We start from the raw sequence: 27,744 nt of genomic DNA on the forward strand, positions 1-27,744 counted from the left end.
AAATGCCCTAAAGCCTCTTATCTGATGTCTGGTGTAACCTGCTGAAAGCAGGAGTGCCATTAGTTTATGTTAGAAATCAAATGGCCCTCTCCAGTGCAGGAAGTACTGATTAAAGCTGAAGTGTCCCTGGAGGACTCTACAGCTGTCACAGGGGTGGTGGCTGTCCCTCACCAAAAGGGAAATCTGGGCCAGAGGTCCCAATGGGGTGGTGCTTTGAGAACTCGCACGTGGCTGCCCCAGCTGTTCTGTTTTGCCTAATGAATTGTTTTACAAGAAGAGGCTGGGTATTGTCATCACAAGCTGCCTTCCTTAGGGACTGGAGCAGGCCAAATAATAAGTAATGTTAGTGATGGTAATTGAAATGTGATGGCTCTCCTGGGATCTTTATAGCCTGAAGCTGGTTGGCACTGTGGATTGTCTATGCCTACCAAGGTCCTATTTGAAGTGGGCCTTTTTTTTTTTTTTCCTTCAGTTTCATAATAATGTTGTGTGAATTTATTTTTCTCCTCCCCACTATAGATATTTATTGACAGAGTCAGTCTTACGAACATTATGGTGGATTTAAGTACAAAAGGAACAGCTTTGGCTTTTTCATTTAAATTATCAACAATGCAACAATAAAGAACTTAGTCTCTTGGGGGACCACTGTAGCGATCTCTCTAGGCTTTTAAAAGAGCATTTTAAACTTATACAAGTAATACAAGCTGTTGATTTAAATTTTTTTTAAGTAGTATGGAAAGATAAAGTAAAAACCTTACCTGCTGAACTTACCAGAGGTAACCACCAACCGTTTCTCCATGAACACTTCCAGACATTTTCTATGTGTTAATGAAGTTTATATATGTTACCACATACAGATGAAATCATAAAATGTATACATACTATTTTGTGACTTGTTTTTCCCACCCCACAATATATCTTGGGTATCTTTCCACAGCAGTATGGATAGATATACCTCATTGTTTCTCAGCTGCTACATAGAATTTCATAGTATGGATATACCAATGCTAGACTCTTTGTAGATAGTTTGACTTGGACCTATGAGTGAATACTTACTGTACCAACTGGTTGCACTCAGTGATTTATGTTCCATGGTTCAACCTATGATTTTACATGAAGTGATTTCTGCTCTTTAGGAATATTGCCTTTAGTTTCAGGACTGTTGTGAAATAGGAAACACTGGAGGTAAAAGTTTCTGGAGGGCTGGTGTGAGTGTTGTCATGGATCAGCAGCTGGACACTTGTAGTAATATACACCCTGCTGTGTGTTTTAAATTCTTTGCTTAGTTAAATGAGAAGTACTCTGTCCTAGATAGGTGCAGAAAACAAATAGCCTTTAATGGGTGTTGTCTAAAGCATTGACTGGAGGCTTCCTCTAAAGTTGAATAAGTGTTTTCTCCCCTAATTTTCTACTTCACAAGTTCCAAGAATCAAGTTATGAATGCATTAATGGACTTGGAAAATGATTTGTCAGCACGTGAAAATGAGGACTTGGGTTTCTTGTGTAACAGCTTGGCTCACAAAGCAAGTTTGTGCCTCATGAACTTTAGGGCCCTTGCTGGGAGTAGCTGTGTGGTGAATGAAGCAAAGTAATTTTCCAGGAGCATTTCAGGTCAGTGATGTTCTCTTCTCAGGCAAACAGAAACCTAATTTTATTTTATTTTTTTAACCTTTTTCTTTTTATTGCCAGCTGCTTTTTAAACTTGCTTTTAGGTAGAACCAAAGGTGATTATCTTCTAATGCCAGTAAAATTCAATGAGAAAATACTAATACATATTATTGAGGAAGATATGTCCAATGAAAAACCTAATTTTATTTGTATCTGTCTTCAATAGAATCTATACAAATTGAGTGGTAGAAATTTTCACTTCCATTGCAAATAACGTTGTAGAAGGGGGAGGATGTAGCTCAGTGGTAGAGCGAGTACTTAGCATGCATGAGGTCCTGGTTCGATCCCTAGTACCTCCATTAAAAACAAACAAGCAAACAAACAAAGCTAATTACCTCCCCCCTTAAAAAAAAATAACACTGTAGGTCTTTTTTAACTCAAAGTCCTACAGACTTATTTTCTCATACTTCAAAGTTCTGATTTGCCCAAGCATTGTTGAAGAGATGTCATTTTAATGAATTGTGAAATGCCAACTAGTTTGGTTTCGAGTTTCCTATGCAGTGTTTTCCCTCTCCTTGATGTTAGTCATTTGAATTGATATACAATGCTTAACTTAATATTTGGAGGCCATTATTAATAGCAGTTACTATTTATACGCAATTTATTTCTTGTTCAAGCCTTCAGTGGATTCTTGGGAGATACAGGTATACAGAAATTTCAGGGGCTTTTGTGGGCTATTGGAGGTCCTCTAGACCTGGGCTGTTCAAAAATGGTAGTCACTAGCTGCATGTAGCTGTTTGAAGTTAATTAAAATTAAATAAAATTTAGAATTTAGCTCTTCAATTGCACTAGTAAATGCTCAGTAGCCACATGTGGCTGGTGTCTACCATATTGGACAGTACAGACACAGAATACTTCCATTGGATGGCACTACACTAAAGTTTGGCAAACTATGGCTCACAGCCCATTTTTGTGTTCCCTGTGAACTCGGAATGGTTTTTACATTTTTAAAGGGTTGTAAAAATAAAAACCCAAAGAGACCGAATGTGGCCCACAAAGCCTGACATTTACTATCTAGCATTTTACAGGAAAAGTTTGCTGACCCTTGGACCTATGCCCACATCTCTTGATGACATTTCAGCTTTCTGATCAAGTTAGGTTAGGGGTTTCCCTAAGCCACTGAAGACTGTGAATTTATTAAGCAAAACAGGCAAATTTAAAGCAGAGTTTCCTTGCTATAGATAGACTGTGGAATGAGTCCAGAACTCATGCAAATCAGTTCCCTGGAGCTAGCACAAGTGGGAGGAGCTTTGAAATGGGTGAAATTCTTTGTAGTATAAATGATCAACTTGCAACAGCTCTGTGAATAATACCTACAGTGTAACAGAACCTTATTCTGGTTTTGTACACTATTTTGTCTCTTAAGTGCTGTATTCTCTCATCTTAGTCTGAAGGAAATAAAATGAATACGTTTCCTCAGACGTGCTTGACCTTTCAACAAAGAATTTACCATGAAGATTTTTAACTGTTCAATTTATCTTTGGCTGTCAAGTTATTTCAGTCAATCTTTCCTAGGACAAATGAAGCAAAAAGATTCTTCTTCTGATATTCTCAACATCTGAGAGATAATCTTCCTTTGCTCTAACAATTTCTCATTAAATATAAAGCTTACGGAATCTGCCTATAAAATGAGCATCTGGCATTTCTGTGGTAAATTAGAAAGTCAACTTGTTGCTTTTAAGATAGGACCTTGACATTCATGAGGGAACTTTGTGAATTCCCAAGTTTGTGATAATCTATAGCATATCATTTTTGCCCTAAAAAGCAGTAACATGTGGGTGAAAAAGTTCAATTTACCCTTTTGGGCTCTTGATGTAAATTATTCCGTAATTAGAAGTAACTAAAGTAATTCTCCCACTGAAACAAATGTTACACTACAAGATACTGAATTATTAGTAGTAACATTATTTTGAACTTGTCTGAATTTTCATATTCAAGATAGTGATGGCAGATAATTATGGACTATGGAGTGAGACCATGAAATGTACTGAACTACAGAAAAAGTTATACTTCAACATTAGCTTTGAAGAAAGAGGCAAGTGGTAGAGGAAATAAGGGAGATAATTGTGCAACAGTATTCTGAGAGGGAACCTTCATGAAGTGATAGCTTCTTTCTAAAGGACACAATGAATTGTATCTATATTGGTTTTATTTCCTAGTACAGAATCAGTGCAGATTTTATTACTTAAGGCTCTATTCACTGATCATAACTTGTTTTGGTGTCAATTAGCTGTTTTCCATGTTAGAGCTTTGAATAAATTTATGAAAACCGCCAAATTTCTTCTAAATCTTCAGTGTCATCCTCTTTGTCATTCTTTGCCAAATCGTCTCCAAATCTCCTGGCTCTTTTAATTCTTTTATGTCACTTTTAGTTGTGCCCTCCAAACCCTCTTATCTTGCCAATATTAATGGTATACTCCTCTTAATTACCTTGATCTCCTTGAAGTCATACACTGCCTTCTTTCGTAAGGCATGCCAATAAGCATCTACCCTCTTGGATCACCCAGTCTCCAGTAGGAGATTCCATAATATATTTTATGTAATCAAGGATGTACCTCTTCTAAAGCTGGTGGTTACCAAGTTTGAAATTTTTGTCCACAGCACTTTATGATACCAGTGAAACTATGGTAAAGTTATATATCTTGAGCTTGTGTTTTACACTTCATTTGAAAAGTCAGAAACATTAAGGGAAAGGAACATCGCCTTGACTTAGAGTTGCAAACCATAGCCTTTGAGGATGGCCTTGCATATTGTCCATAATGGGGGAGAACCTGAAGTTCAAGCTTTGGAGAAATTAGATGTTTCTCTATTTCTGGCATAAAGAATTTAAAAAAGCAGTCCAAAAAACACTGCCCTGTATCTGAGATTTTTTATTGGCCTGGCAGTAGTTGGAAAAGAATTCTTTTTATGTCCTAAGATTCTCAAATTAGTAAGGCAACCTTAATTTTTTCATAAAGTCTACATATTACTATAAAGTAGATAAGTCAATCTGATCTTTAACTCTATAAGCTATATAAGGATATGTGAACATCTGGGTTTTTTACCACTGAATTCCCAACACTTACTATGATTTGTACATGACAAATATTTAATTGTTTTGTCTAATAGGTGCTTACCTTTTCTCTTTCATGATTATGTTTACAAAGACATCTTTCTTTTAGTGTAAACCAGTTTAATATATGTTAAACAATTTCTTGTTATAACTTATAACCTTTCCTTTTTATGAACCCTTTAATTTCGTATTTTCTCCCAAATCACATTGTGGTCATGAGTCCATGTCTTCTCTATCATTCTCACTGCCTTTTCAGCTTTCATTGAAGGTTTTTTTTTTTTTTTTTCTTTTTTTTTTTTTCTCTGTCTCTCTCTATTGATGAATGTTTTGATAAAAGCTGGAACCCTTGCTAAAACATTCCCACACACTGTTGGATGTGTAGTGGAACTATTCACATCACAGATCTGAGCCGGCCACAAGAAAATATTCCACCCATCCTTTATTCCAAATATATAGAAACTTTTAGTCCTTTCCATTTTTCATAGTGTTATTTTTACTATGTAAATGAGTATCACTAAGGAATATCACAGCCACAGTGAGATGCAGGTGGTGAGTGGACTGCTAGGCTCATTCACTAGCTGAATGACTTGCTCCTTCAGTGTGTGTTGTTGAGATTAGTTCCTCAGCAAAATTGCAAGTAAGCTCCTGTGTTATATTGACTTTCGTGCTTTCATGGTTAAATCCCACGGATATTAAAGACCTGAATGATAAATTTATGAGTTGTTCAGAATAACTTGTTTTCTTTCTTAAGTATAAAGTATAGGCAAAGTCTTTTGTAATGGCATAATTTAGCAGTCTAATTTTCTCTGGAATATTTTGTGACACAGTTAGAAGAAGAATAAATGATTTTTTTTTTTACCACAAATGAGATCTAATAATTATTTTCTTCAAATTAAGAATCCTAACCTTAGAAATTACATTGGATTCTGTTTTTTTATTGTTCAGCACCACTGGGAAAAATGAGCATTTGCAAATATGGGCTGTTCCCACCTACATTTGCTTTGGTGTTTGGTGGATGCAAGTGGTGAGAAGATCCCAGTTTGCATGATTAACCTTGTAAGGACTACGGATCCTCTTATATGTAGGAACTACCCCTCTACTTTTTTTTTTTTTAATGGAGGTACTGGGGATTGAACCCAGGACCTAGCGCATGCTAAGCATCTCCTCTGCTATTCCATTTAGATCAGAAATGAAGCTGGTTTTGCAGAAATTAACAAGCAAATCATAAAATTCACATGGAAATACAAGAGACCCACAATAGCTAAACAGTCTTGAAAGAGAACAAAGGCGAGTTCTCACACTTCCCAGTCTCAAAGCTTAATACCAAGCTGCAGTAATCAAGTGATACTGGCATAAGGATAGCCATATAGATCAATGGAATAGAATTGAGAATCCCTCACATTTACAGTCAATAATTTTTTGAGGTGGGTGCCAGATCATTCAGTGGGGGAAGATACGTAGTCTTTTTAACAAATGGTGCTGGAAAGAGGGGAGGGTATAGCTCAAGCTGTAGAGCACATGCTTAGCATGCACAAGGTCCTGGGTTCAATCCCCAGCACCTCCTCCAAATATAAATAAATAAACCCAATTACCTCCCCCTCATAAAAAAAAAAAAAAAGAGGGAAAAAATGGTGCTGGAAAAATGAAATATCTGCATGCAAAACCCCAAAATTAAACTCTCTACCTCATACCATATACAAATACTAATTCAAAATGAATTATAAACCTAACTGTAAGAGCTAAAACTGTAATACTCTTAGAAGAAAATATAGGCATAAATCTTTGTGGTCTTAGATTAGGCATTGTTTCTTAGATATGATACCAAAAGCACAAGCAGAAAAAGAGAATAATAAATTGGACTTCATCAAAATGTAAAACTTTTATCTTTCAAAGACACCATCAAGAAAGTAAAAAGACAACCCACAGAATGGAGAAAACTTTTGCAAGTCATTTCTGTATTGTTTGATAATGGGCTTATATCCAGAATATATAAAGAACAATTACAACTCAACAACAGAAAGACAGCCCCCTTTTTAAAGTGGGCAAAGGATTTGAATAGACACTTCTCCAAAGAAGATACACAGATGGCCAATAAGCAGATGCAGAGATGCGCAGCATCATTAATCATTGGGGAAATGCAAATCAAAACCATGAGATACTACTTCACACCACTAGGTGAGTGTAATAAAAAAGATGGACAGTAACAAGTACTGGGAAGGATCTGGAGAATTGGAATCCTTGTACACTATTGGTGGGAATGTAAAAATGGTGCAGCCATTATGGAAAACAGTATGGTGGTTCCTCAAAAAATTAAAAATAGAATTATTGTATGATCCAATTATTCCACTTCTGGGCATATACCTGAAAGAATTGAAAATGGGGACTAAAAGAGATATTTGTATACCCATGTTCACAGCAGCACTATTTGTAATTGCCAAAAAGTGGAAACAACCCAGGTGTCTATTGATAGATGGATGGATAAACAAAATGTGGTGTATTCATGCAGTGGAATATTATTCAGCCTTAAAAAGGAAGGAAAATTTGACACAAGCTGTAACAGAGGAGTTTGAGGATACGCTAAGTGAAATGTGAGTCACAAAAAGCCAAATACTGTATGATTCCACTTATATGAGGTGCCTAGGGTAGTTAAATTCATGGAGAGAGAAAGCAGGGGCTGGGGCAGGGGAGAATGGGGAGTTATTATTTATTGGGTACAGAGTTTCAGTTTTGCAAGATGGAAGGAGGTAAGGACATTGGTTGCACAACAGTATGAATATGCTTAATGCCACTGAAATGTACACTTAAAAATGGTTAGGATGGTGTGTATTTTACCACAATGTAAGAGGACATAGATTTTATGGTATATAAATTATAGATCAATTTTAAAATAAATTATATAAGAAAAAGAAGAAAACAAATGAAACCAGTCTAGGAAACCCAAAAGTATTTGAAGAAGTCCATTTTAGGCCTGCTTCTATGTAAAGGCTCATTTTTGATGTACAGTTGACCCTTGAACAACACAGGGGTTTTTTTGGTTACTTTTTAATTCTTATTTTTTATTGAAGTGTAGTATATTTACAATGTTAGTTTCAGGTATACAGCAAAGCAATTCAGTTATACATATACATACATATGTATATATTTTCAGATTCTTTTCTATTACAGCTTATTATAAAAACTTGAATACAATTCCCTGTGCTATACAGTAGGTCCTTGTTTAGCTGTTTTATATATAGTAATGTGTATCTGTTAATCGCACACTCCTAATCTGTCCCTCCACCACCTTTCCCCCCAGGTAACCACAGTTTGTTTTCTATATCTGTGAGTCTATTTCTGTAAACAACGCAGGTTTGAATTACACAGATCCACTTATATGTGAATTTCTTTTCCAATAAATACATACTGCTGTACTACACAACCCATAGTTGATTAAATGAAAATATGGAATGGTGGATACTGATGGCCAACTGTAGTTGTACAGTGATTTTCAATAGTGCAGGATGTCAGCGCCCCTAACCCCCACGTTGTTCAAGGGTCAGTGGTATACTGATTTTTTATTCCATTTCCTTTAATTCATGAATAAGTCCCTTCTACCTCTCCTCTTCTCTTTATTCTTTCCCAAAGTAGTTTTGGAATAATCTGATCATCCTTGGTACTTATTTTAACATCTGACCCTATGAAGGGTTCACATCTATTTCTTAAGGTTTAGATATTATAATAAATAAACTACGGCCAACTATGAAAAGCAGTGTCCTAGACCTTGGGTATCCAAAAAAAAAAAACCACAAACTCCTGGCAAGGCACTTATAATCTGATTAGGATGACAAAGCAAATATGTAAAAAGAGCACAGTAAAAGAGAGCTAGTTGAGTACCACAGGAGTTCAGAAATGAGAGATCATAGTGGACTGAAGGTGGTTTGGTAGAGTCCTTTAAAAAGTGGTATTTAAACTGGAGTGAAAAAAGTAAATACTCTATATTATCACTGGCAAATTGGTTTCCTTCTCACTCTAAGATTTCATGTAAAATGTAGCATTCCATGTAGCAGTTACTATTTGATTGACCTGCACAAATTCTTTTTTCTCATGGATATGATTTCCCTTGCTGGCAACCCAGTTTGCTAGTACAGTAAAAGGTATCGCTTGTTTGTCTATTTGTCCAGTAATTAAGTGCTTAGGGAGGCAGAGTGACCTTACATCATAATTTAGCCTCCAAGCCATGTAGCAGCCTCTCTGGGTTTATACTGTTAAGGCTATAAGTGGCAACAAAGATAAGAAAATAGGCACCATCAAGCATTTCTGGCATGGGGTGAATACGACCTGCACCTTGATGATGATTTTCACTATTTCTGCTTTCTATGCTGGATGGATTTACTACTCATTAGAATCTCAGAGATCCTTAATTTTAAAAATATAATGATTTTTTTTTTAGTCTTCTACGTGTTAGTTGTTAACCTCCTTATGACATGCAGTGATGATTTCTGAATTTTCACTATTCATTAGGCACAACTCATTGTGGAAGCACTGAAACAGTTGGTTACTACTGCATCTAATACTTATTTAAATAAACAAGTAAGAGTCCTTTAAAAAGATTAGCCAGAACAGTTTTAAAAATTCACAGCAGCACTGATGTACATCAGCTCTGGCTTGGCAGACTGTGACCCAGGGCTGTGCAGTGTTTTATTACCCTCAGCTGCATAAGGGTACATCCTTATAGCACCACTTTTGTAGCAGATATTTTTATAACTCTACAAAATGATTAGACTGACGTAGAGCAATTCTCTAAATTCATAGGTATTAAAATATTCTGGCAGCTGTCTCCTTTTTGCCTTTAAGTTGAGACATCATGATGAGATAAGACTGCACCAGGCCTGATCGGTACATAAATGAAGTTAGGCATGGATTTCTCACATTATTGACAAGTGTCTTTGTGACTATAAATAGGAGAAATCTTGGAGGAGGGATTCCCATTATAGTAATTCCAATTCAATTCCAATAATATTCCTGTTTTTTTGTTTGTTTGTTTATTTTAAGAAGCCTCTTTACTTCAAAATACATTTCATGTAATCATAAGAAGGAAAAATGTCTCTGAATTCTAACTAAAACAACTTAGCTTGTGTGCAAAAACTCTACCATATCTTTATCTGTTTGAGATATTGATTAGGGTTTAGAGAGTGTTTTGGAGAACCTGGATGGAAGAATGCTGGTGATAAATTAGTATTGCGATATAGTGACATGGGAGACACTCTTCTCTTTCCAAAATAGGCTTCTGGCAACTCATGAACTCTGGCTCATAGTCCTCAAGAGGAAACCAAGAGTCTGGGAAGGTCTCAGGTTATGGTCTCAGCAACTGTCTGACCTCTCTTCCCCTAAGTACTCCCTGTGTAGCTCCAAGTGTCTCAAATGCTTCTGATAACAGTTTAAAATTGAAAGATTAGTGCTTGGCTGAGAAATATATGAGACTTTAAATAGAATGTGGCTATTCATACAACCATTTTGGAAAACTGTTAGGTAGTATCTACTAAGCTGATCGTACTTATAACCTATGACCTAATAATTCCAGTGGTAGATATATATCCTAGAAATAGAGTTGCAAACATTTGTACACCAAAAGACACATAGAAAATATTCAGAATGGCACTATTCATAATAGACCCAAACTAGAACAGTCTAAAAGTTCATTGATGGTAGAATGAGTAAATGAAATTATGGTATATTAATATAACAGAATACTGTATAACCATGAAAATGAACAAACCAATGCTACATGCAACAACATGCGTGAGTCTCTGGAACATAACCTCTGACAGATGAAACCAGACACAAAAAAGTACATATTATACTACATCATTTGTATAAAATTCAAAAACAAGTAAAGCTAATCAATCTGTGGTGATGAAAATAGTAGTTGCATTGTGAGTATAGTGGTGGCTGGGAAGGGGCATAAGAAGGGGTCTTCTAGGATGCTGGCAATGGTTCTCTATATAGATGTATGTGGTTGTTACACAGATGTGTTCATCTTGTGAAATTCCTCACATGTATACTTATGATTTGTGCTTTTTTCTGTATATATGATATACTTTAAAGCGTTAATTAAAAAAAATTTTTTTATAGACAGTGACTGAGATAAACATTGAAACTAATTCACTCTAAAGTCTAATTGCCAGCCCGTCCTTAAATTGAAATGATAGCTCTTACAGCCTTTCTGGTTTCATATGGGATGCTGACGAAAGAAGGTTATCAAGCATTAGTAATTTTCCAGCCAGTTAAGAAAGAGAATGTTGAAGAGGAAGAGAATCAACCCCCTAGATTTCAAAATATTGCTTAGAGCAGGCTTGATATGTTGGATAAGAATAACAAGAATTGTTTTCTAGGGTATTTTTGTCATGAGTGGCTGTTGAATGTATACAACTTTTTGTGCCTTAAAAGTTTGCTTTTAGTGTAAACATCCTTCGTATTAACATTGTTGTTCTCAGAGAGTCATTAAATGAGGTTATCACTGTAATAAAAAGAGAATGGTGATGAATGTGATTCAGTAGATGGCAGTGTTCCCTTTGAAGTTTTTAGTTAAAATGTGGGTACATGGGGGGGTAACTCTTAGCAACTTCTTTCAGTAGGACTGATAAAGGGTCACATGCTAGGACAAGCAGACCAGAAAGAACATTTTAATTTTTTTTTCCATTTGTTCTTTCATATTATTACTATTTTGAATGAACCAACAAGATTTACAGTCCACAAATCCAGCGGACTTATTTTCCCACATAAAAATCCTAGAGTGATAGCCTGCAAGAGGAAGTTTGTTTAATGCAGTAATGCTTTAAGTGGGTGTTAATGGATAGAATATTCAGGAAGGATTTAAGTCATGTCTTTTTTTCCTTTTCTCTCTGGTATTTAGGAGTATGTATCTGTCAAGAGTGAGATAATAACAAACTGCTTTGGACAAAGATGTCAATGAAATTTATTGATGAGGAAGTTAGGTTGTACTTGAGCATGAATTAAAAGAAAAATTAAAGTGATTGACCACTCTTTTTGTTGGTAAATTTAATACAAATCAAATGCTATTTGAATAGTCTCTCTTTTCATATTGAAATTTCCTTAAAATGGTAGTGCCTGAAGAAAGCTTTAGGCTTCAGAAATCTTGTGGCATTGTAGGGGTTTTTGTTATAAGGAACTTGACATGGATTAGAGAATAATATGCCAGAGAAGTCAAGAGTTATCAGCCAGGGACAAAACACGCCTATCGTGCCGAATAGAAGACCAATGCAGTTGGAATCAGAAGAACTATTCAAGCCCTGACTTTACTCATTATTAACTATTGACCTTGGGTGAATCACTTAACCTGCCTAATTTTTCTTTTTCTCATCTGTGAAATATTAGGTGACAAATACCTGCTTTGCCTTCCGTATAGGGGTGTTGAGTGGATCAGATAGGAGCATTGTCTTCAAGGGTGCTGTGTTAATGGATTTGACAGATGGACTCTGTTATTTTTGTTTTGTTTTGTTTTTATTGAAGTATAGTCAGTCTACAACATTGTGTCAATTTCTGGTGTACAGCACATTGCTTCAGTCATACATGCATATGCATATATTCATTTACATATTCCTTTTCACCAGAAGCTACTATAAGATATCGAATACAGTTCCCTGTGCTATACAGTATAAACTTGTTTATCTATGACTCTATGTTGTTTTTATACTGTTTAATTAACTTTTTGTTTCCTCAGGTTTTCTGCCTATAGTCATCAGCTACCTGCTGAGAAACATTGTTAAACATAGTTTCAACAGCCATAATTATATAAGTACCTACTAATAGGTACTGTGCTAAGTGCTTTAAGGGCATAGTTTCTAAAGCCTCAAAACTGCACTTGAGTAAGTTGGACCATTGACTGCATTTTATAGTTCACAAAGGTCTGGCTGGCCTAGCCCAGGAGCTGTGACTCAAATCTTCTGACCCTATAGCAGTTTCTTATAATATGTTATTGCTATTCCTGCCATGATGCATTTCATTTTTCACTATTCCACAGCTAGTGTTGTAGAAGCCAGAGCCATACATAGTATTTTTATGTATTGGGCAGTTCAAATAAAGACATTGAGTCTTCAAAGCAAATGTTATTATGTTTTACTTTGAAATTATTAACAGAATTCTAATGCATGCAGTTATTTATTTGAGAGTGGGGAGAGTTGGTGCTCCTGACTTCACTCTGTGTTTCCTCTTTAACCAGAGCACATGCAAGTTGTTTCTTGGTGATTCAGACTCAAGGAGAGGAATAGTCATTAACACAATCTAAAGAGTGTTAATATTGGTTTGAGGACATATTGATTTTCTTTACAAATACTCCTCTCAATTATATTTTATTTTAACATTACAACTGGTTTACCTTTTTTCTTTTTTGTATATATTTATGTGTGTGTGTGTATTTTAGGGGTTCCCATTTATTGTAATTACAACAGTCATTAACATGCATGGAGATGACATTTTCTGAAGAATACATTTAAAACTGATAAGTCAATAAATACTAATAACTAAATATATTTTTGCTATTTTTGTCAGGTAGAAACAAAGATATATGAAATTTTTCATTTACTAATGTTTCAGTATTTTTTAAATGTTAATGAAAAATGATTTTTCAAAAGTATATCTCTAACTTTCTCTTGTAAAAATATAAAAATTACTTATTCATGTTTTGGCCACTTTCTAGTTTAGTCTGTAAATCATCACTTTCTGCTTTTTAAATTAATTTTTAATTTTAGAACAGTTTATAGACATTCACAGGAAGATTATGAAAGAGAGTTATCATATAACCCACACCTAGTTTCCCCTATTATTATGATTATGATACATTTGTTTTAATTAGTGGACTTTACTTTTTTTTTTCCTTTTCACTTTTTTTCCATACTTTATTTAGATTGCCCTAGTTTTCCCCTAATGTTCTTTTTCTGATCCAGGGTCCCCTCCAGGATAGCATAATTACATTTAGTGGTCATATCTTCTCACAGTCTCCTCTTGGCTATGAGTTTCTCAGACTTTTGGTTGTTGATGACCTTAACAGTTAAAAGAGTACTGGTCAGGTACATTGTAGAATGTTCCTCAATTGGGATTTGATGTTTTTCTCACAATTATGGTTTGTCTTTCACTTCATACAGTAGGTTATGTGCAGGGAAGGCTGCTCTTAATCATAGTGAACTATATGAGGAAGACAGATTAGGATTTGAAAATACTGGCTGTGGATAACCCATACAAAGATAGCATTAACAGCATTCTTTGTGGCATTGAAACATTGGCTACATTAAAAAAATTTTTTTATATGTTATTATTTTTCAGAAGAAGCCAGTCCTAATTCTAGCTGGAAGCAAGAGTCTAGGTTATGTGATCTGCTCATGTCTCTAAAACAGTGTCTTTTTCTCATTGCACCTATTGGGGCAGTTAGCGTGGGTTTTAATGCTACTCTTAAGAGCTTTATTTAATTTGTATTGGCCTTTTAATTAGTAATGGGCAATTTTGGATGAATTATTATTGATTGGAATTGTAAAAATTACACACAAAGCTGTTTTGTCACTGCAGCCTAGAACACTGTAAGATTAAAACGGGGTCTGGTTTAGTTACTAATCTAAAATGAATGCTCGAAAAGTATTTTAGTGGTTTTGGTTTGTATTCCAGTCTGGTGCTGGTTTTAACTCTGCTAAGAATGATTGTCTTTTAACTCACTGAGGGCCTCAATTCTACTCCATTAAGCGCCACTTTTCTGCCAATCAAAAAGCAGCATCCCCGAGACTGATTTTTGTTACAGTGGATAGTAATGGCTGCCTAGTGACAACATTTCAAACTCTTTTATGTAAACAGAAAGCAATCAAATAAGTACTAATCCAAGGATTATGTGGACCCAAATCCCATGGTCAAGAGAAGATTTTCTGCAGTGTATGTCCCTGGCTGTGTGCCTTCTGGTGGCAGCAGCCCCTCTTCTTCCTGGAAAGCTTGTCTGCTGCTTGTGCTGCCTGTTAGATTGCAGTATGCTAAGACCACAGCACCCCTGCAGCTCCTGAAAGGAATTCAAAAAGACACTTACATTTCCATAAATAAATTAGGAATTCAGTGGTTTCTTCGGGCTAATCAGGGCAGGCTGATAAACCTTGCTTGCTGTTTAATAAATGAATTGTGACTGATTACCTATTAATATGGACGCCTCAGGAATTCACCCAGGGGGAAGCAGAGCAGTGAAATAGAGAGGGGCATGGCCCCTTGGGAAATCAGGGCTTCATGTTTGCAGCTTAAATATCTCTGTGAAGTATCAATAAGGAGGTAATTGAATTTTGAACACAAACATGAGCGCCGGATGGATGAAAGGGGGAGGGGGGATCTGATCATCTCTTTTCTGCCCCTTCATTCTCCCCTCCCCTTTTCCTTAGAGACCACTCTAGTAAAGATAGATGCTAAATCCATTAAATAAAGATTAGACCCTGTCGTAGTAGAAAATGGCAGCTTAGCTAGATCCCTGGGCAAATTGGGGCCTTTTGCAATACAGAAAATTAAAATATACATTTTTAACAAGTGTGCTATCTTCCTAGCAATAATGCTGGACTAGCTTGTGGGTTTGCTCCTCCTTCAGATTGGATTTTGTTTGGGCAGATCACTTTCTCTTGTATTAATGCCAATCTTTTCTGTATTCCTGGAGCAGAAGGGGCTGGGTTTATTTATTTATTTTTAAAGCTTCTGTTGAGGCCTTTCCTCTAGCATCCTGCTTGCTTGTAATCAGAGAAGTGGGAAGGAGATTAGTGTCCCATGAATTGACGGTAGATAAATGTTCCCTCCCCTTAACTGGTGGGTCCAGAAGAGCCCAATCGCTTGTATTTCAGGGATGATTGGAGACTGTACAGCCAAGCAAGAAAAGGGCTTACAGACTGAAATAAACATTGATGTTTTAGATGCAATTTTACTTGGCTTTATTTCCTCTAGATAAGGTTATTGATTTGCTTTGTCCTCCTGTTTTAAGCCAGATAAAGTCATATTAATGTAGAAAAAGAAGAATTGGCATCATTTGGTTACAGATCATAATACTTTACCCCTTTTGAACAATAACAAAAAACAAGCATTAAGCCCTAAATACTGTTGTTTCTTTATGTGAACACCCAGGATTGGCTTTTTGGACTAACCCTTGTTTATACGTCAATCTACAGTTCTGATAACCCTTTCCCAAGACGTCAGTCAATTAACAAGTATTAATTGAGCATCTGTTAGATGTGTGGCCTTGTTAGTTGCCATGGCCAATGGTGAAAAAAGTCTATCCTCTGCTACCGCAGATACTTATTAAAAAACAAACCTAATTATGTCATACTTCTACTTATTAAAGTTCTTCGGCTCCTTGGGTTCTATAAGATAAAATTCGCATTCCTCAGGCCTTCACCAAAGGACTTTCCTAATGTTGAGCTAGCCTTTCCCTTTCTCTCTGATTTTGTCTGGAAAACTTCTGCTTATCCTTCAAGGCTGTTTCAAATCCCACCCTCTCCTTGTAATGTCTCCCTATTCCTCCAGGCGGAGTTAAATTTTTGTTATCACTCAGTGTGAGTTATGTACTTTGAGGATTTCCCATGGAAAAAAAAGTGTAAAACTTCTTAGTCTCAGAATTTTGTGCATCATTTACCAGATGGTTTTGCAAATGTTCCCAATTCGTTGTTTCAACTTCAGAGGTATCTTGATGATCAAACTAAGAAGCTTGATTATACGTATGAGCCACGGTGTTGTCTGAAGGCTGTGTGGCCACTGAAAAACAGTAAGCAGGGAGGTGACATTGACTGACCTCTTAGGAAGAGCACCCTGACAGTTGAGAACAGGGGCTGTTGACTTGTTTGTCACTGTATTTCTCTCTCTCTCTCTTTAGTGTCTGGCACATTACAGGTGGACCACTGGTGGACCGCTAGAGGCAGAGAGACCAGTTTTAGAAGATGTAGTGATGTCAGAGTTACAAATGACTGTCAGTTTCTAATTTGAGTAGTTTTTAATTTTATTAACCAGAATAGAGAATGTAAGAAAAAGTACTGCTTGTCTGGAAGATACTCCTTTTCTTTTTTTTTCTTTTTCTTTTTTTTATAATAACATAAAAGAGTTTATGGGTTTTTAAAATTTTTTATTGATTTATAATCATTTTACAATGTTGTATCAAATTCCAGTGTAGAGCACAATTTTTCAGTTATACATGAACATATATATATTCATTGTCACATTTTTTTCTCAATGAGAGATACTCCTTTTCAACTTGTATCCTGTTTGCCTGTGGGAAATTCTAAGACATCACTTTAACTTAGCTACATATGGGCTTAATAAACAATTTAGGTATGTGCAAATTAACATGTATACACTCCTTCAGATCCTGATAGGTATGGTCCATCAAATTCTTGTTTTTTATTAACATTCACAGCTAACATATCCTGGTATGTGTGTGGCGCTGTGCCCAGATCCTTAGCCATATCCTGGTTCCACTCCTGTGGGGGCTTAGCTACTGTTATTATTCTCATTGTACGGATGGAGAAAAAAGGGATCACTTGCCCAAGGTATTGAATGACAGAGCTGGGACTAGAACTCAGGCCTGTGTGGTTCCAAAGCCTCTGCTCCTAAACTTGCTTACTGAGCGTGGCCTAAGTCCCCTGACCATGACAACTGAGGAAGTTGTTCCTGGCCCTTGTTGCTCTCCTGAGGCCTGCTTAGCGCTGCCATGTAGTCACTTAAGGTCAGTGCTTGTCTTCCCCTTACGCAGCTAACTACTAGAACGAAGCATGAAGCACAGGATAGCTGTCTGGGTATGGGTGGGGAAGGAGCTTAATCCAGCCCTTTCCTAGCTAAATTGTGACTTGCTAGCATTTTTAGAGCCCTGAATTTCTTAAGGAAAAATGCCAGGACCCCTTTGGACTGGATGAAGGCAATTTGAGGACAAGCCCCAGACCGTCTTCTGTCTCATAGCAAGAAATTACCGTTGAAAATTCATTCCCTTAAGAAGGAGCACACACAGGGACTAGAACAAACTCCAGACTTAGCTTAAATGTCAGTTTTTTTGGAAGGCTACACCTGACCCCTAGACTAGATAATTCCTACCTTCACTCCCTTCCCCTGACGTATGCTCGACCAGCACCGTCTACTTCCTCCTCTCCTAAATCAGTATTGCAATTACTTGTTAAAGTGTCTGCTTTGTTCTCCACTGGGTCCTCAGTGTCCGACACACATGTAGGTGCTCAGAAGATGCAGAAGAGGGAAGAGGCCAGATAACTTCTGGGTTTAGGCAATCTCTTTATTGAGGCATAAGTGATATCTTTATCTCCAAAAATTCAAGTTTGGCTGTTCGTGTTACTGCAGCTTTTGCTTGTCCTGTTTTGTCTCTGCTTCTATGTGTTTGTAAATGTACAAATCCACATGAAAAGGAAATTCTAGCATTAACTCAACCACTGTATGATGTAGCTGTACAAAGGATTATTTAGAGACCCATACACTTTTCTCTCTCGGAGTTTATAATCTCTATAGGCTGAAAGGAATTAGGTCCCCAGAGGTGGCTGCTCTTCTTAGATAACCCAGATGAAAACCTTTGATTTTTCCCTGTCAACTTTATGTAGTCTATATGTATATGGGGGTCTTGAGATCACTAGGTAAAATTTACTTTTTACATTAATTATTCATAGTAAAAAGAAAGAGAGTTTACCTTTTTTACGTCTTTCTTACTTTTCTAAATCTTTTATACTTTAGACCATACTGGTTTTCACAAATCCCTTCTAGCTAATGTCTACTAAACAGTAATTACCTTACCCTTTACTTTCCCAAGCACTAATGGAAATACTGGATTATAACCAATCTAATACTGTCTGGACATTCTACCAGACACTTTCCTCAGGTGATTTAAGGCAGTTTATAATCACTTCTTGCAGTCTTGAGGCCAGTTTTCAATTCATGAGACTCATATATCCTGGCTAGTTTTAATTAATTTTGCAAGGAAGATGCCAGGAGAAGCAGTATTAAAAGCTTTCTTATAATCAGGTTCTTTCATCTATTGGGTTCTTGTCAGCCACTAATCTTGTAATTTTATCACAGCAAAATCCGAAAGTTTCCCTGCAATAGTTTATTCTTTACTCTTTTTCTTTAGTACTTAGTACTCATGTGGGTTTGAGTAACCTTTTATTTGTGGTTGTCTTATTCAGAATTGATGTTGGGAAATTTCTCTAGATTTATAACAGCAATTGCTAGAATTCATTTTTTAATGGTAGGACTAGGGAATCAGCTTTACTTGTTATCACATGTGTTCGGTGTATCACATGTGTTTGGTCTTTTGTGGTGATTGTATCAGCCAGAATCCAGTCAGGGGTAATTTGGAACAGGGAAATTTTTAAATAGAGAATTAACTAAATGAAATGTGATTAACTTATAACAGAGTTTTTAAAAAAAAAAAAAGACTGAGGTGAACTGCAGAAAGCTGCTACCCACCATCACTCCCCCCACTCCCCTGACAGGAGACTTAACTACAGAGGGACTTAGAAACTTAGAGAGATCTTCACAAGGGAGAGACCCAGCGCTCTGAAGAGAGGACATACTGCCTACTTCGAGAGGGTACTCTGCTGGTGAACTATAGGAGCAGCTGCCCATGGGGTGGTGAAGAATTGCAGCCGGAGGGGAGGGGGGCACTGAACTGAGGGCAGCTGTTGGCAAGGTGAACATTTCTGGTACCCCCACGTGCCAACCTGGTGCTTGTCACTGCACCGAAAAACCATGCATTGTAAGAAGGAAGAAAAATCCCTTCTTCCTGCTTTAGCCTTACAGTCCCCCATCAGTGCCCTCTCTGTTGGCAAGTTAACATCGAGCCACTTGACAGAGGAAAAATGTAGCCTACTACAGGGTCCAGTGCCAGTACCACAAAGCAGGGCAGAGAAGGGGAGTTAGGAGCTGAGAGGCAATAAATAAATAACTAGCATAGGGAGTAAAAACTTTGTGAAAAGTTAAATCTTACAAAGTAAATAATTTCACTTTGCATAGTTTTTGTTTCATTTTGTTAATGCATGTTTATTTCTCTCAAAGCAGGGTACTCCTGTAACCTTCGCAGTTGCCTGGGTAGCATTCACCACCTAGCATTCACCATCTAAGCCAATGTTTGACTTAGCTGTAACTGCCCCTCAAAATTCTGTTGGCTACCTTTCACCAGGGGTTTAATAAATACTATGTAATCAATAGATTTTAACAAATTTTCAAAATTAAAAAAAAGTCTGATAGTAATTGGAAGACAAAGCATGAATGTGAATAGAAGGTGGCTCTCCCAACCTCTTAACCTCATTAAATTCTCCTGATTTCTTTTCTAACCATTTCATTTTTCTTGAACTGGTATTATTCTCTCCCAATTATTTTTAGCCACATTGAGCCCTCCTGTTCCTGACTTCCTTTAGCACCCAATTGTTATAGATGCTTGTCTTCTCAATTTTAAGAGCCTTGCTGTCTGGGGCCATGATTTATACTACTGTTGTATATTACGGAACAGTATTGTCTAAATGTCTGTTGAATAGATGGAATCATATTTACAGAATGAGAAGTAGAAACATAGTCTTCAAAGCAATCAGAGAACAGATAGGTATTTACACGTTTTTCCTTCATTGCTACTTTTTCAGAAGCTATCCAGTCTCTTGCTCTTTAGAAAGACTATAACTAACATTAGGAATGTAAAGACAAAGCCAAGGTAGGAGTGGGGAGCATGACAGAATAGTTAGTCATGGAGAAAGCTGGAAGTATCTGTTAGTGGAAAATAAACTGGGGAAGAGAATGCTTACAGGTTGATGATGGTTTTAATGCACACATTTGCTTTCCCTTACCAATCCCTACTAAAACAAGTTTTGTTTTTTTTTTTTAAAAAGATAAAAGTCCTCAAGGAGAAAATAGGAAAAAGGTCAACAACAGCAAAATTTTGGAAGCTGGTAGGCATGTGAATTTAGGAGACCTAAGAAAAAACAATACTAAAGTGAGGAAAGCCAAAAGTCTGGATAATGGGAATTCCAGAGAGAAAAAGGGAAACAGAATGGAAATCATAAATTAAGTACTTCAAAAAAAAACTTCCCAAAATTGAAGGAAATACATTTCCAGTCTGAAAAGTCCTGACAGGTACCACCAAAACACATGAAAATAGACCTAATCCTAGGCACATCATTTCATGATTTCAGAACTCTGAGGAAAAAGAGAAAATCCTGGGAGCTTCTAGAGAAGACAAAAAGCAAATTTCATACAAAGGATGGAAATCAGAATGTCTTCAACATTGGAGACCATTGGAACAATATCTTCAAACTAATGAGGGAAAATTATTTTCAATTTAGAATGCCAAATCAAGTGAAGATGAAATGAAGACATTTTTAGACATGGAAGATCTCAAAAAGTCGGCCTCCCATAAACTCTCTTGTACTAGCAGAAGTCATGCATCATCAGGTGAGGGAATAAGCTAAGAAAGATGAAATGGGATACAGAGCACAAGTGAGAGAGGAGGAATCCAGGGTGATTACTGTGCACAGAGGACAGACCATCTTGGAGACTTCTTCAGGAAGATGAAATTGATAAATTACAAGATACATCTCAATATCTTAAGATTTAGACAACAGGTAGATATAGACTCTATGGCTGACTTAGAAATAAATACATAGAAAACTAAGTAACCTAAAAAACTCAGAAAAAATAAAAAAAATATATGCAAGGAAGGAAAGGTAATCATAGTTTATTACATGGCTTAGCTGTAAATAGTGTATATAATCATACTAATGTAAAAAGTGGATATTGATCTAGGTGAAGTTATAATATATAACGCTGAGAAGATAAGAGATGGGATGCTTGCATATGTATTGTGAGGAATTAAGGCAGAGGGATGGGAAAAGGAGCTAACTCATCACTTTCTACATTGGGGGAAGTCAAGAGATAATGCCTCAAATTGAAACATCGAAAAATAGTAATACAAGCATGTTATTTAGTCACTTGGAGATGTAGAGGGATATAAAATAATCAGCTAAACAGAGTGAGAATGGTTGCCACTGAGAAGGACTTAAAGGTGAATTGCAGTTTTTCATAACAAACCTTATAGAATTATTTGATTTTTGAAACATGTTCATGAATGACTTTTAATTTTTTTAAAAAATTTATTAAAAATAGATAAAATAGGTAGTAAAAAGACAGAGACTGGATGTTGTAACATTTAGAGAAGCAAAGTTAAATAATGTTTAATAGGAAAATAAATGGAAGCCAAAAGAATAAATATATGAATAGGACAAAAATAAAAGATGTATATATCTCTTTGTTGATGAAAAGGAAGCTAATTACTTGAAATGAAAATGTGATTGGTTACATACTTTCAGTTTTTATGGTGTAAAATCTGCATGCCCAAACTTACTATAATCCAAAATAAGTGATTCACAGTTTTGGAGTCGGAAGCAACTATATTTCTACCCCATGATGAGAAGTAGAACCTGAAACACAAACCCTTAGCAGTATGTTGCTGACACGACTTGATTAAAGAATTTCATTCACTGCTTCCCATCTTTCCACCCTTGATATAAGCGGTACTTTTCTGAGTATTTTGTTGGATTACAGTACAATTGGGGAAAAAATTAAATTTAAATTTTATGCTAATTTCCACTATTAGAGTCTTCTAAATATTGATCTCTGGTAACTGGTAGGTTTTGGTGGATGGAATTTTACTTTTTAACATGACATTGAACTGTACATTTAACACTAGGTCTAGGTGATCTCTCTAGGGAGAATGGAATTGATGGATCCTTTTTCTGCCAGTCCCAGGTGGCCTGTCAGGAGAGCAGGTGTTGCTGGGATAGCTCATGCATTCAGGAGTCATAGTGCAAATCTGATCAAGGCTTGTATTCCCCAGACCACTCAGGCTAGTGTCTCTCATGGGGAAGAAGCCAACATTGGCGTCCTATGCTTTAAAAAAAAAATGAAAAAGGAAGAAAGAAAAACTAATTATCAACCTACAGCAAATGTCATTCAACTCAAATCCCTAAAGGATAAAGGCATAGGTGACAAATGTTCCTGGAGAGAGGGTTGAGCTGTCACTTGTCTTTTTAATGGATCGTCCATGTTTGGCTTTGGAATCACATGCTATTTCTCCTTATTGTGTGTTTCATCTGAAGAAATACTGAATATCTGTAAGTTAAAAAAAAACATAAATTTTATAAACCCCTTGGGTTTGAACAGAATCCTAGTGTCAAGAAAGATGATAAGGGGTTAGTTTTATTGCTCTTAAAGTATTCAGGGGACAACTGTCTATTGACTTAGTTGTCCCTAATACCTCACATATTTTTCCTTACTTTTGATTAGATTCATTACATCTCATTTGGTCTGAATAATTTGGATGACTAACCATGGGTATTTATCCATGTTCTATTCCAGAGGACAGAGTTAGGAACTACGCGGAGGAGTTAGAAAGAGGTTTATTTGTTTTGGTTTTGTTTGTTTGGGTTTTACCACAGTATTAAGGATGAACTTTCCAAATGTCCAGATTAAATGGACTCTCAAAAAATACCAAATTTTCCATCCCAGAGAACTCTTAGGCAGAACTCTGTGACCAGCACTAGAAAGTTACCAGATACTGTTTAAGATTAGGAGGGAGTTTTAAAATAGGTGATCTCTATTCTTTTCAACTGTTAAGAATTAAGGATTCTATTCTTTTTGCTTTCAACAGAAGATCTATAAAATAAACTAGTCTCCATGTTGAATTGTTCCATTTTTAAGTATTTCTGTCCTCCCTGTTGTAACAGTTGCTATTTATTAATAGGTGTAGCAATGCTATTTGTACCTGCCTTAAACTAGTAAATATTCTGATAGAAAAATTAATTAGTTTTTCAAACATGATTTAGAGTAAAAGGAAATGTACTTCACTCAAAATCTGAATGACTTGGGTTAGGTAATAGGAAGAATTTCTGGACAGAGAGGGATGTTAAAATTTGAACAGAAATATAAAATTGCCTATTTTACTGACCCTTGAAAGTAAAACAGATGTTAATGTCTGGGATGTCTCATTGACTTAAGCCTTACCTCAGTGACTGATTCTAAAATATCTTCCTACATTCTCAGGATAATTTTTTTTCTCTCCTTTCAAGAGAAGTTCCTATTTTACCAGGAATACCTAGATTATCTTAAATGAACCTTCTTCTCTGCCTTTCTCTTAGTACCTATGTTCTTTATCTGTTTTCTCATCCTTTTTCCTAATTCCAAGAAGTATCCTTATCCAAGGATTGTCCCCTCTTTTCTCTGTATTCTAATTTCTATTTTCTGGTTGCTTTCTAAGGAACCTGCAACCTTTTTTATGTTTGTTTCCTCTCTCTCCAGCATCAGTAGTCTGATCTCCTCCAGCATCCAATTCAACATGTCCAGTGGTAGGAAATTCATTTCCACTGTTGGACAATTAAAGTTATCCCACAGAATTCTCCTCTTTCTCCTACTTCTCTTAATTTGTAACCATACAAATGTAGTTGTTACTTAAGATGTCAGAGGTAACATTTAAAAAGTGAAAATTTCTCTCATATATAAATAGTTCAGTGTATTTGAAGAAATCTATCATAGTACCCTTTTAATAAACTCATTCATGTAACCAATCATGTAATTCAATTGTTTTGCAGTTATTAATTGAGCTTATACTATGCCTTGCACACTATTAGATTCTAGGACCTTAAAAATAAGTAAGACATTTGTGAATAAGTCATCACCCAGTGAGAGACATACATGTAACAAATAAGTGTAAATGAAGTTTGTGTGTGGTTCATGGCTGACATAAAGAAGGGAATAATCAACTCTGCCTGAGTGAGGGTTTCAGGAAAGGCTTCGTAGAAGAGATACCTGAAACTCAGTCTTGAAGAGTACGTAAAAATTTGCCAGGTGGCTATATAGCAGTGTAGGAACACAGAAGAGGGGAAGAATGCAGAAGAAACTGTGGGCCAGTCTAAGTAATTTGAATCATATGCAGAAGCACAGAAGTGTGAATTCAGATGGTACATTTGAGGAAATGCTAGTTGTTCCTGTGTAGCTGGAGCACTGAGAGAATAGCAGGCGATAAAGTTGTCTGTTAGTAAGCTCCGTGAGTGACAGTACCTTGTCTGGCTTTTTCATCATTGTATCCACATGACCTAGCACATAATAAATGCTTAGTTAATATCTGATGAACAAAGAAATAAAGAGGCAGGCAGAGGCCTTGTAAATATGAAAAGGGATTTCAACATTGCTCTGAAGATTATTGGAAGTAATTGAAGATTTCTTTTTAATCCAGGGAGTAATATGGTTAGATTTAGCTGTAGAAAAATCGCTTTGGCTGTCATGTGGAGAGTGGTTTTGTAAGAGACTGGGAGATCAGTTAGGTTATCAGTAATAATCCAGAGATGAGATGGAGGGGACCTAAACTAAAGCAGTGGTGAGGCAGTAAGTGTGACTGACTTGGGACGTTTGAGTTAGAGAATCAACAAGATTTTGCAACCAATTTGAAGATGGGAGTGAAAGAGAAGGACCCAGCATGATCTTCCCAGGTTTCTAACATGGGTGACTTGGTAGATTTGCTCCCATTGCCTAGAATTGGAATATAGAAGATAAAGGAGGGTGGAAGGGGAAAGATAAAAGTAAATAAAACCAGTCTTTAACTTCCTGCTCTGGCAGTTTTGAGATTCAAGTTCTCTCTTTGGTTATAGATTCTGGTTCATCAACATTTTTCTTAAAATATGTCAATGAAAATTGAATACAGCACTCTAGTTGTGGACTGATCCTTGAGCAATCCAATATTGCTTCCTTTGAGCTGGAAACTGCTTCTAATAATAGTAACTAGGATTTTTGTGTGTTAGCACTTGCATCTCCCAGAGTTAGCTCATAATGAACTTGAAAATCAACTAAAACCCCAAGGTTTTCAGTTATCAAATCATGTGCACCCTCCTATCCTGTAGTTTTTAAAAATTAAATATCAGATTTTACATTTATCTAATAGCCTTTTCTAGCCTCATTACTCTTTGCACACTCCTCTGACTGGGAACCTGTACTTCCAGGCTGTATGCTTTCTTTTGAATCTTTAGCTGTGAGTATTTCTAAAGATTATATCTCATTTCTCTTCCCAAAGCACCACCCTATGTCTTTGTCCTTTTCATAAATGCCATCTGGAATGCCTTGGCCCCTCCTTCCCACTTGTCCACATCTCATTCACATTTGAGGCCCAATTCAAGCTTCATGCCGTGCATTTTCTAGTCCTTACTGGCTAGAGTACTTATTCTTTACTTGTATTATGGCCCTTATTATATTTGTCTTAATGGTGTTTAACTTAATGATTGTTTTGTTCTACTATAAACATTCTTATAATATATTCTCTGTTATCAAAATATAGTCCTTGAAGGAGAGAATCAAGGTTTTTTGTTATAGGTTATTTGCCTTGATAACTTAATAAGCTCTTGTAAAGTAAGTGAATGAGTACAGAACCTCATGAAATCTTTATCAGCTGTGTTTGTAAGGTTTTTATAGATTGCCCTGATAATTATATAATAGCTTAAAATTCCATCATACCTTTCAAATAGGATTTTCATTACGCTAGAAAGCGTCTTGCTGCCCTCTTGTGAAAAGCTTGGTGATACTGCCAATTAACAATGCTCAGAAAAGTTAAGTAATTTTCATCTAAATTCCACTAAGATCAGCCTTTTTTTACACTTTTAGAATTTTTATATCTTCTACAGATTCTCAAGCATAATTACTGGTGAGCATTTCTTCCCTTTTTGTGTATATCTCAGGTGAATATGAAACTGTGAAAGCAAATGCTGGGAAGATAAGTGAAACAACCGGAATACATGCATTGCTAATGGGACAGCCCCTCTGGGAAAGTTTGGCAATTTATTACAATGTTAGACATACATTTACCACATAACCTACCAATTCCACTCCTAATTTTTTTGCTCAAGATAAATAAAAACATACATCTGCATAAAGACTATACAAAATGTTTATGACAATTTTATTCATAAAAACCATTAGTTGGACACATCCCAAACATCTGTCAACCAGTGAATGAATAAACAAACAATTTGTGGTATACCCATGCAGTGGAATACTGCTCAGTGCTAAAAAGGAACAGGCTACTGATACAGGTAGCAGTATGGTTGGATATCAGTATGTTATGCTGAGGAGTACCTAGTATATGATATTCATATGAAATTCAAGAAAAGGCAGATCCAATCCATAGTGACAAAGTAGAATAGTGGTAACCTAGGACTAGGGTAATATTGGAGTTGATTGCAAAAGGGCACAAGGGAACAATTTGGGTTGATGGAAATATTCTATATCTTAATTATGATGGCAGTTACACAATTTTAGACATCTGTGAAAACTCGTTAAACTGTGATCGAAAATGGTGCAATTTATTGTATGTAAAATATATCAAGGCAGTTGCTTCTCAAAGATTTGAGATTTGGTTTAGATTTTAGGAGGAGGATTTTGGATTTTATAGGGAGGCACCACACATCTCTTGAAGGGACATGTTTCATAGAAACAGTACTTGAATACACTAATCTTTGTGTTGTCCTTAATGTGTTTCTGGGAAATTCTGCCATTAAATGAAAACGATTTTTATTAATTTATTAATTTATTTATTAGGGGAGGCACTGGAGATTGAACACAGGACCTTGTACATGCTAAGCATTCACTGAGCTAGACAACCCCTCCGATTTTTATTATTTTTAGTAGGAGAAACTATGATGCATCCATCCCAACCTAAGGTATCCAAACAAATTTCATAGGTAGAAAAATATATCAACTGACAAGGAAATTAAGTTTTAGTAATTAACAAATTGGAAGTAAATAAATACAGATTGTATAACAAACATAATGTAGTGAAACTTTATTGTGTTTATCAAAGGAAGAAGGGAGGGTGTGAGTGGGTGGTAGCTGTGGAATGTGAGAGAGTCGTTTTTTGAAAGGAGCATTCTTGCCGCACTTTTTTCTTCACTAATTTTTCAGCCTTTAGGGGGCTTAAATTATCTTACACTCAAACTGCACTTAAAAGTCAAGTC

The 27,744-nt window shown here is 36.2% G+C and overlaps 1 protein-coding gene across 5 annotated transcripts in view; it reads left to right on the forward strand.

The window, feature by feature from the left end:
* LIN52 (lin-52 DREAM MuvB core complex component) overlaps positions 1 to 27,744 on the forward strand; it is a 91,961-nt gene that overhangs the window by 41,724 nt on the left and 22,493 nt on the right. The window lies entirely within an intron of this gene.

This window comes from Camelus ferus, chromosome 6 (genome assembly GCF_009834535.1).
Source record: "Camelus ferus isolate YT-003-E chromosome 6, BCGSAC_Cfer_1.0, whole genome shotgun sequence".
Lineage (NCBI taxonomy): Eukaryota > Metazoa > Chordata > Mammalia > Artiodactyla > Camelidae > Camelus > Camelus ferus.